Below are 9,039 nucleotides of genomic sequence, written 5' to 3'. Positions count from 1 at the left end.
TGGAGTGTGTGAATGTGGAAGGTATATGAATGATGAGTGGCAGTAAGTAGTGGGATACATGAACATAGGGAGGAGAGATATCAGGGCGGTCAAGGAGGTGGAGCTGGAAGCAGAAAAAGGTGGAGGAAGGTATGATCAGTAGTGGGGAAAGTGGGAATCAAGAAGTATGGAAAAGGGGAGAGGTAGTGGGAGTAGGAAAGAGATGGGGAGTGAGGAGTGGGCATTGAGTTCAGGATGGTTGAGATGGGTTGTAGCAGGTCAGGCAGCAAAGGCATCAGAGAGTGGACCAGGTGGGAGAATATGGGAATATGCTTATGGGAGGAAGTGTGAGATAAGGAGGTACCATAACATGCCACAAGCAGAATAGGCATCATGGGCAGCAGAACAAGATACTGATCTGGCAAATGTAAAACTACAGCCAGCTCTTTGGCTGGCAGGATCAGAAGATGCTAAGGATGCTAAAAGTAACATATGGCAGGGTATTGCCAGGGTACTCTCCTGTCTAGTTGTTGTGAGAAGTTCAACCAAGGAAATGGCACACTGGAGCATGATCTGAAGATTCTCCTAAAAGAAGATGGGCAAAATCCAAAGACACCAGTAAGCCCAACCAATAAGCCCAATCGGTCTAACCCTAGTGGAGGAGCAGATAAGAGAAGTACTGGACCTAAAAATGATTGAGAAAATGGCCAAGGACCTGGACATGTTCAGGAGCTTGTAGATATACTTGGAGGAATGCAGTTTAGAGATCTATGAGTATGGGAAAGAGGAGGAAGAGGGATAGAGAGGTACAGTGTTACATGCAATATAACATTAAGCATTTTTCCCTTAGACCTTGAAAGCCTTAGTAAATCAGGTCCTAAATTTATTCTTGAGACAATGGCGGGGGAAGTGACTTGCCAAAGATAACAAGAAGCGGGAGTGGGATGTGAATACTGGCTACTCTGGTTTGTAGCCTGCTGCTCTAACCACTAGGCTACTCCTCCACTCTTATAGCAAAGAAGCTTAGGAATTGTGAATAAAGAGAGGCTTGGGCTGTTATTTATCACCTTCTCATCTTCCTTTCATAGTTCCTAGTGTAGAAGTGGTTAATAAATAGATACATACTGAAGCCCTTGATTGCATTGGCAATTCTGCCTCCCAGGCTTTAGAATCCTGGGAGGCAGAATTGGTAAGGCCCAGGGCAGCCACCATAGCGATTTGGGGAAGGGAGTAACCCAGATGACATCTGAGAGTGGTAGTAGGCCATAAAGATTGCTGGATCTATTTATTTATTTACTTATTTATTTAAAGATTTTTATATACCGCGGCATGTGTGGCACATCACCTCGGTTTACAGTAAACATTAATTCAGCAAAGAGCTTTACAAGTAACATATTAAATGGAGCAAAACAAGTAGCATGTTTAACAGCAAACTAGGAGAATATATATCATATACTTAAAGTTAACAAGTGTAACTAGGATGGTAAATATCATAGCCGTAAGGGTAACCAGGAAAACCGATATTGAATAACAAGAGTAAATATCTGTTAGGGAGCTTTTCTAGGGGAGAGGGGGGTTATGGAGGGATTGTAAAACTAGGGGAGGTTGTAGCAGCAACGTATGCGGCTTGTGTGTGTTCCCATCAGTCAAGGTAGGCTTTTTTGAACAGCCAGGTTTTTAGGTTTTGTTTAAATTTTCTGTGGCAAGGTTCCTGGCGCAGTTCAGAGGGATACTGTTCCAAATTGTGGTTCCAGCTATGGTGAGCGATCGTTCTTTTGTAGTTGCATGTTTGGTCAGTTTAGGAGAGGGTATCGGCAGTCTGGCTTGATGCTGGGTTCTGATTGGTCGGTTTGACTTTTTGAAGTATAGGTGTTCGGAGAACCATAGCATGTTTCGGTTATGGATGGCTTTGTGCATTAGCGTAATGGATTTATATATGATCCTGGATGCGACGGGTAACCAGTGAAGAGACTGAAGTGCGGGAGTGATGTGTGAGGTTTGCAGCATGTTGATTCTGAGTGCAGTGATTGGGTGTTGCAAAGAGAGAGGCCACAAGTGTGAGGGAAAACAGCTGAGTGGTGGCGGTACATTAAGATTGGGCTTGCTGCCATTTCCGCCTGCTTGTAGCAGCCAACAGTCGGATGAGTGAAGAGCAAGGGAAGCAAGGATTAGCACTATCAGGGTTCATCGTAAATTTGGTGCAATTAGCATCAAAGAGCCCTGGGGAAGCCCCTAATATGCAAAGCCAACTAAGCCATGTTCTCGCTTATGACATTGATTTGGGGGGGGCATCAATTTTATTAAAAATAAAAAAATAATCAAAATTTAATTAAACAAAGGTGTTGGTCAGCTAAGAGTACACTGGCCACGTGTACAACACTACCCCCTGACCTCCAGAACAACTTTTTAAAGGGATATTAACCCTGTTGGAGCATGACAGATTCATGGACAGGAAGCCCCTTGTTAAGTGTAGCTGACTTGCAGGAACTAGCATCAGCTTATGACAGACTTTGGAGAGAGTGGAATCTCTTGCACAGTATCATAGATGCTACAGAAAAATGCAAGTAAGAATGGTAAAGTTGAATCAAAGAACATAATTTTATCCTTGATACAAAGTATCCCTAATGCTTATATCAAGGAAACTGCTTTAAAAGACATTAGTGCTATTTAGCAAACAGTGGGTAACCTGGGTGGGAGAGTGTATTTGCATCCTATTAAGCGCTTGTGAGGGATCTTGAAATAAAGGTACGACAGCATACATCACTGCAGTCAGTTGCAATTTATCAGACCACTACCTTTAATAAAGAAGTCACTCTAGCCTCCATAGAGGAAAGATGTGAAAGATTAGGGCTGAAACAGCAACCCTTTGTCCTTGTCCTAAAGTAGGGAAACACAATTTCCTTTGTTTTAAATAGATAGTTACACAGTGTTACTAAGCCGTTAGAACCATACTTTGGTAGGGATCACACTAACATCAGCTGGTGGAAGATCACAGGTGCAGGAAGTTAGACTCTTTTATTCATTTGTTAAAGTAAAGTAGGGAGAAGAAGAAATATGTCACCGAAGATAAAGCTCCTGCCAGCTGTTATGATTTCACCTGCTATGCAGTCTCATCATACCAACATCTCCCCACCAGCAGAAGATTCTGGTGAGCTCCGCTCAGAACTATTCTCACCATCTCTTCCATGGTCTCATGACTCAGCCTGTCTTGTAGCTTCCCTTCCACCAGGGGACCTCAAGAAGCATACTGCCCAGGCTGACCAAGCTTCTCCTGTGTCTTTTTATCAAGCCAGGTCTCAGCCCTATGTAATCCAGCCCTGCCATAGCCACCTTGTCGCTTCATAGAGTTATCTTAGGCTCCTTGTCCTTGCCTTTGTCTTCATTCTTTGTCTTGCCTAGTGGCCCCTGGGCCTTCTAGCACCTTGCTTGCCTTGTGGCCTCCGTTGCTTCTGCTCCTTGCCCTGCCTGATTTGTGGCCTCCTGGCCTTAAGCTCCTTGTCTTGCTTGCCTTTTGGCCTTCAGGCTGTCAGTTCCTTGCCTTGGCCTGTGGTCTTTGGGTCTTTTGCTCCTAGCCTTGATGCCCTCTGCTACATTCTATCTTATATCCTGCCTTAGGGCCCTCAGGCCTTCTGCGCTGTCTTGTGGCCTATATTCTCTTATTCTGCTATCTAGTGGCCTAAGGGCGTTTTGCCTAGATGCCTTCAGGTGTATTCATTCTGTGTTCGTTGACTTGTTCTGTCTAGTCTTTTTCCAGTCCTGTTCTGTCTTGGTCCAGCTTTTTCCTTGTTTGGTATTGTTGTATCCTGCCCAGTCCTTGTCCTGTGTTTGCTCCTAGACCCAACCTTGTTCCAGATCTGCCCAGCAGTTCTGCATACTGTCTACTGAGAGGTCTGTGTTCCTGTTTGCAAATAAGGTTACTACAAGAAAATTTTAGATACAACAGTATTCCATTTGTTTGCTTTATATAGTGCTACAGAGTGCTTCTTCATTTTTTATATTATTACTTTTTATATTATTTATTTTGTTTTTAAACCCATTTTTAATAATATGTGTTTTAAATGTATTTTCCTTTGTTCCATTTCTTTTACTCTTCCCTTGTCCTCCTCCTTCCCTTTCCCTCCTATTCCCCTTACCCTAATTCTATCTTGCCTGTTTCTTGGCCCCCTTTTCTTCCCCTTTTTTCTCCCCTTTTACTCCCCCTCTCCCTTTTTTCCCCTTGACCGTGTATATTATTTTAGTAAGTATGTTGTTTATTTTAATATTTTATTTTATTTTAGTAGAGAAGAATATTCATTTTACCATTTCCAGTAACTTTTAGGGTACCTTGGAATTTTTACAGCTGGTATGTTATTATTATTTATCATTTTTAGCTTTTTTCAATTATTTTTTAGTTTTTTATATATTTTTTAATGTTTGTATATTTTCTATATATATTTATTTTTTATTGCCTTTTACTTTTTAGATTTGTAGATTTTAAGCTTGTTTATAATCCAGTAGTCAGCCTCTTCTCCTCTTAGGAAGTATGCTTTAATTGTTATATATTTTGTTTTTGTTTTAAATTATTTATAATTTTTCCATATTATTATGTGTCATTCATTATGTTTTAAAAAAAATTTTCAATGTATGAGAGAAACTGTAAAATACAGTAATACATTCTTACTTAATTATTAAAATATTGGGAATCGGTATCAGAGTGATTAGTGCTGCAATCTCCTGGACTCTTGCCCACAAAGGGCACTCATTTTTTCATCATTTACTTCATCCCGTTTGGTATATTTTTTTGTTTTTGACTTCATTAGTGAAATCAATTCTAAATATTACCCTTTTAAAAAATATCCTTAAGTGAACTCTATATTTCAATGTGACTTATCTCTTTTTTCTTTTTTACTAATATCTCTGACGTCGCCCTCTGCATTGCTTCTTAATGTTGACTGCCCGACATTGGCAATGTTTCAGAGTGCAGTTCATGCCTGCTTTAGGGGGCTTGTCATTACTCCTAAAAATACAAAGCACTTTAGTTACCTAACCTCATCAATATCTTAAAATAAATTTGAATTTGAAACTGGCCAATTGCCAAAGGGACTTACTTTATAGCCAATCCTAGCTTAACCCAGCAACACACATATTCAAAAAATGGTGCTCAGACGCTTACGTCCTCTTTACCGAAGTCAAGTATTTATATGCTTCTTAAGGCTGGCATACTAACCAATCCAGGCACTCTACATAAACGGACCAATCTATATCTTTGTTGAGTCCCATGGTAGAGACTGTATTCAATTTAAAGATCCATCTTTTCTCACATTGCAGAAGCCTCTGATTTATGTTGCCTGCCCGTTCATCTTGCTCTACAACCTCCAAAACTGTGCAAAGTAGACTATCAAAAGAATGTGCTTTTTCTATGCAATGCTGCACTAATGGCACCTCTATCTTACTCCATTTCAGCACACTCTTAGGCTCAATCAAAGGTGTCTTCAGTTTTCTTGCAGTCTTCCCTATATATATAAGTCCACATGGGCACCATATTGCATAGACAATATTTTCTAACACACAGGAAGTTTTTGCAATCGGCTTATATCTCTTTAATTTATTTAAAGGGATAAGAACATAAGAACATAAGAAAATACCATACTGGGTCACACCAAGGGTCCATCAAGCCCAGCATCCTGTTTCCAACAGTGGCCAATCCAGGCCATAAGAACCTGGCAAGTACCCAAAAACTAAGTCTATTCCATGTAACCATTGCTAATGGCAGTGGCTATTCTCTAAGTGAACTTAATAGCAGGTAATGGACTTCTCCTCCAAGAACTTATCCAATCCTTTTTTAAACACAGCTATATTAACTGCTCTAACCACATCCTCTGGCAACAAATTCCAGAGTCTAATTGCGCGTTGAGTAAAAAAGAACTTTCTCCGATTAGTTTTAAATGTGCCCCATGCTAACTTCATGGAGTGCCCCCTAGTCTTTCTACTATCCGAAAGAGTAAATAACCGATTCACATCTACCCGTTCTAGACCTCTCATGATTTTAAACACCTCTATCATATCCCCCCTCAGTCGTCTCTTCTTCAAGCTGAAAAGTCCTAACCTCTTTAGTCTTTCCTCATAGGAGAGTTGTTCCATTCCCCTTATCATTTTGGTAGCCCTTCTCTGTACTTTCTCCATCGCAATTATATCTTTTTTGAGATGCGGCGACCAGAATTGTACACAGTATTCAAGGTGCGGTCTCACCATGGAGCGATACAGAGGCATTATGACATTTTCCGTTTTATTCACCATTCCCTTTCTAATAATTCCCAACATTCTGTTTGCTTTTTTGACTGCCGCAGCACACTGTACCGACGATTTCAATGTGTTATCCACTATGACTCCTAGATCTCTTTCTTGGGTTGTAGCACCTAATATGGAACCCAACATTATGTAATTATAGCATGGGTTATTTTTCCCTATATGCATCACCTTGCACTTATCCACATTAAATTTCATCTGCCATTTGGATGCCCAATTTTCCAGTCTCACAAGGTCTTCCTGCAATTTATCACAATCTGCTTGTAATTTAACTACTCTGAACAATTTTGTGTCATCTGCAAATTTGATTATCTCACTCGTCGTATTTCTTTCCAGATCATTTATAAATATATTGAAAAGTAAGGGTCCCAATACAGATCCCTGAGGCACTCCACTGTCCACTCCCTTCCACTGAGAAAATTGCCCATTTAATCCTACTCTCTGCTTCCTGTCTTTTAACCAGTTTGCAATCCATGAAAGGACATTACCACCTATCCCATGACTTTTTACTTTTCCTAGAAGCCTCTCATGAGGAACTTTGTCAAACGCCTTCTGAAAATCCAAGTATACAATATCTACCGGTTCACCTTTATCCACATGTTTATTAACTCCTTCAAAAAAGTGAAGCAGATTTGTGAGGCAAGACTTGCCTTGGGTAAAGCCATGCTGACTTTGTTCCATTAAACCATGTCTTTCTATATGTTCTGTGATTTTGATGTTTAGAACACTTTCCACTATTTTTCCTGGCACTGAAGTCAGGCTAACCAGTCTGTAGTTTCCCGGATCGCCCCTGGAGCCCTTTTTAAATATTGGGGTTACATTTGCTATCCTCCAGTCTTCAGGTACAATGGATTATTTTAATGATAAGTTACAAATTTTTACTAATAAGTCTGAAATTTCATTTTTTAGTTCCTTCAGAACTCTGGGGTGTATACCATCCGGTCCAGGTGATTTACTACTCTTCAGTTTGTCAATCAGGCCTACCACATCTTCTAGGTTCACTGTGATTTGTTTCAGTCCATCTGAATCATTACCCATGAAAACCTTCTCCATTACGGCTACCTCCCCAACATCCTCTTCAGTAAACACCGAAGCAAAGAAATCATTTAATCTTTCCGCGATGGCCTTATCTTCTCTAAGTGCCCCTTTAACCCCTCGATCATCTAACGGTCCAACTGACTCCCTCACAGGCTTTCTGCTTCGGATATATTTAAAAAAGTTTTTACTGTGAGTTTTTGCCTCTACAGCCAACTTCTTTTCAAATTCTCTCTTAGCCTGTCTTATCAATGTCTTACATTTAACTTGCCAATGTTTATGCTTTACCCTATTTTCTTCTGTTGGATCCTTCTTCCAATTTATTTATATATGAGTGTGCTTATGGGCACATTAGAGATGTGCATTTGTTTACCACGAATTAGGCAATTTCAACAAAATTACCTAATTTGTCCTGATTCGGGGGGCCCGAACCCCGAAACAGATTTTTCACGAACTTTGGGGAAAATTCATTTTTCGGGTTTGTGCAGTGGGGAGGGGCACAGTTATTAAAAAAAAAAACAACCCACCCCAAACCCTCAAGTTTACATTAATACAACCCCCCCACCCCACCATCCCGATTCCTCCCCAAGTTTTACTTAAAGCCCTGGTAGTCCAGCGGGGTCCCACGATCGATCTCTCCCTCCGGGCTGTCGGGCCTGCCATGAATCAAAATGGCGCCGATGGCCCTTTGCCCTTACAATGCCACAGGGGCTGACCAATGGCACCGGTAGCCCCTGTGACATTGTAAGGGCAAGGGCTATCGGCGGCATTTTGAATACTGGCAGCTGACGGCGCGAGTGCAGGAGATCGCTCCAGGACCCCCGCTGGACCACCAAGGACTTTTGGCAAGTCTTGGGGGGGTCAGGAGGCCCCAAAGCTTGCCAAAAGTCCCTGGTGGTCCAGGGGGGGGGGCCTGGAGCAATCTCCTGCACTCGTGCCGTCAGCTGCCAGTATTCAAAATGCCGCCGATAGCCCTTGCCCTTACTATGTCACAGGAGCTACCGGTGCCATTGGTCGGCCCCTGTCACATGGTAGGAGCACAAGATGGTGCTGACCATCCATTGCTCCTACCATGTGACAGGGGCCGACCAATGGCACCAGTAGCCCCTGTGACATCGTAAAGTGAAAAGGCCATCGGTGCCATTTTGATTTGTGGCAGGCCCGACAGCCCGATGGCCCAGAGGGAGAGATAGATCGCGAGACCCTGCTGGACCACCAGGGCTTTAATTAAGACTGGGGGAGGGATCGGTATGGTGTGTGTGTGTGGGGGGGGGGGGTGAATTAAAGTAAATTTGAGGGGTGGGGTGTTTTTTTTTCCCATTTCATTTTTTTTTCCGCTTCATTTTTCTAGGTTAGGTTTCGGGTTCTGGCTTCGGTTTTATCGAAAAATGATACGTGGGAAAGCGAGTTTTACCATGAAGCACCCAAACTGAAACCTGATCCAACCCAGAAAAATGACTCTCATCTCTAGGGCACATTACACAGGATTTACATGGAAAATGACCCACTTCCTCTACTGGTCGTTCTTTTCTTTTTTTGAAAAATGAATGCACAACATGATCTTTTATATTAATGCCCCATTTAAAGGCTATCAAGGGCTGTTCTTTAAACACTGTATAAACTTGCAACACATTCCAGTGTTTTCTAATACTTTGGGCCATTTCATGAACTCCTGCAGAAAAAGGCAGAACACACGTTACCTTACTTGACTGCTTTTTTTGCTTTGGTATTAATAACAAT

The 9,039-nt window shown here is 41.7% G+C and overlaps 1 pseudogene; it reads left to right on the top strand.

The window, feature by feature from the left end:
- Window positions 1-8,770, top strand: part of LOC115092381 — a 30,694-nt pseudogene extending 21,924 nt beyond the window's left edge.
- The last annotated feature ends 269 nt before the right edge of the window (window positions 8,771-9,039 follow it).

This window comes from Rhinatrema bivittatum, chromosome 5 (genome assembly GCF_901001135.1).
Source record: "Rhinatrema bivittatum chromosome 5, aRhiBiv1.1, whole genome shotgun sequence".
Classification (NCBI taxonomy): Eukaryota; Metazoa; Chordata; class Amphibia; order Gymnophiona; family Rhinatrematidae; genus Rhinatrema; species Rhinatrema bivittatum.
This window is presented reverse-complemented; position numbering and strand designations above follow the sequence as displayed.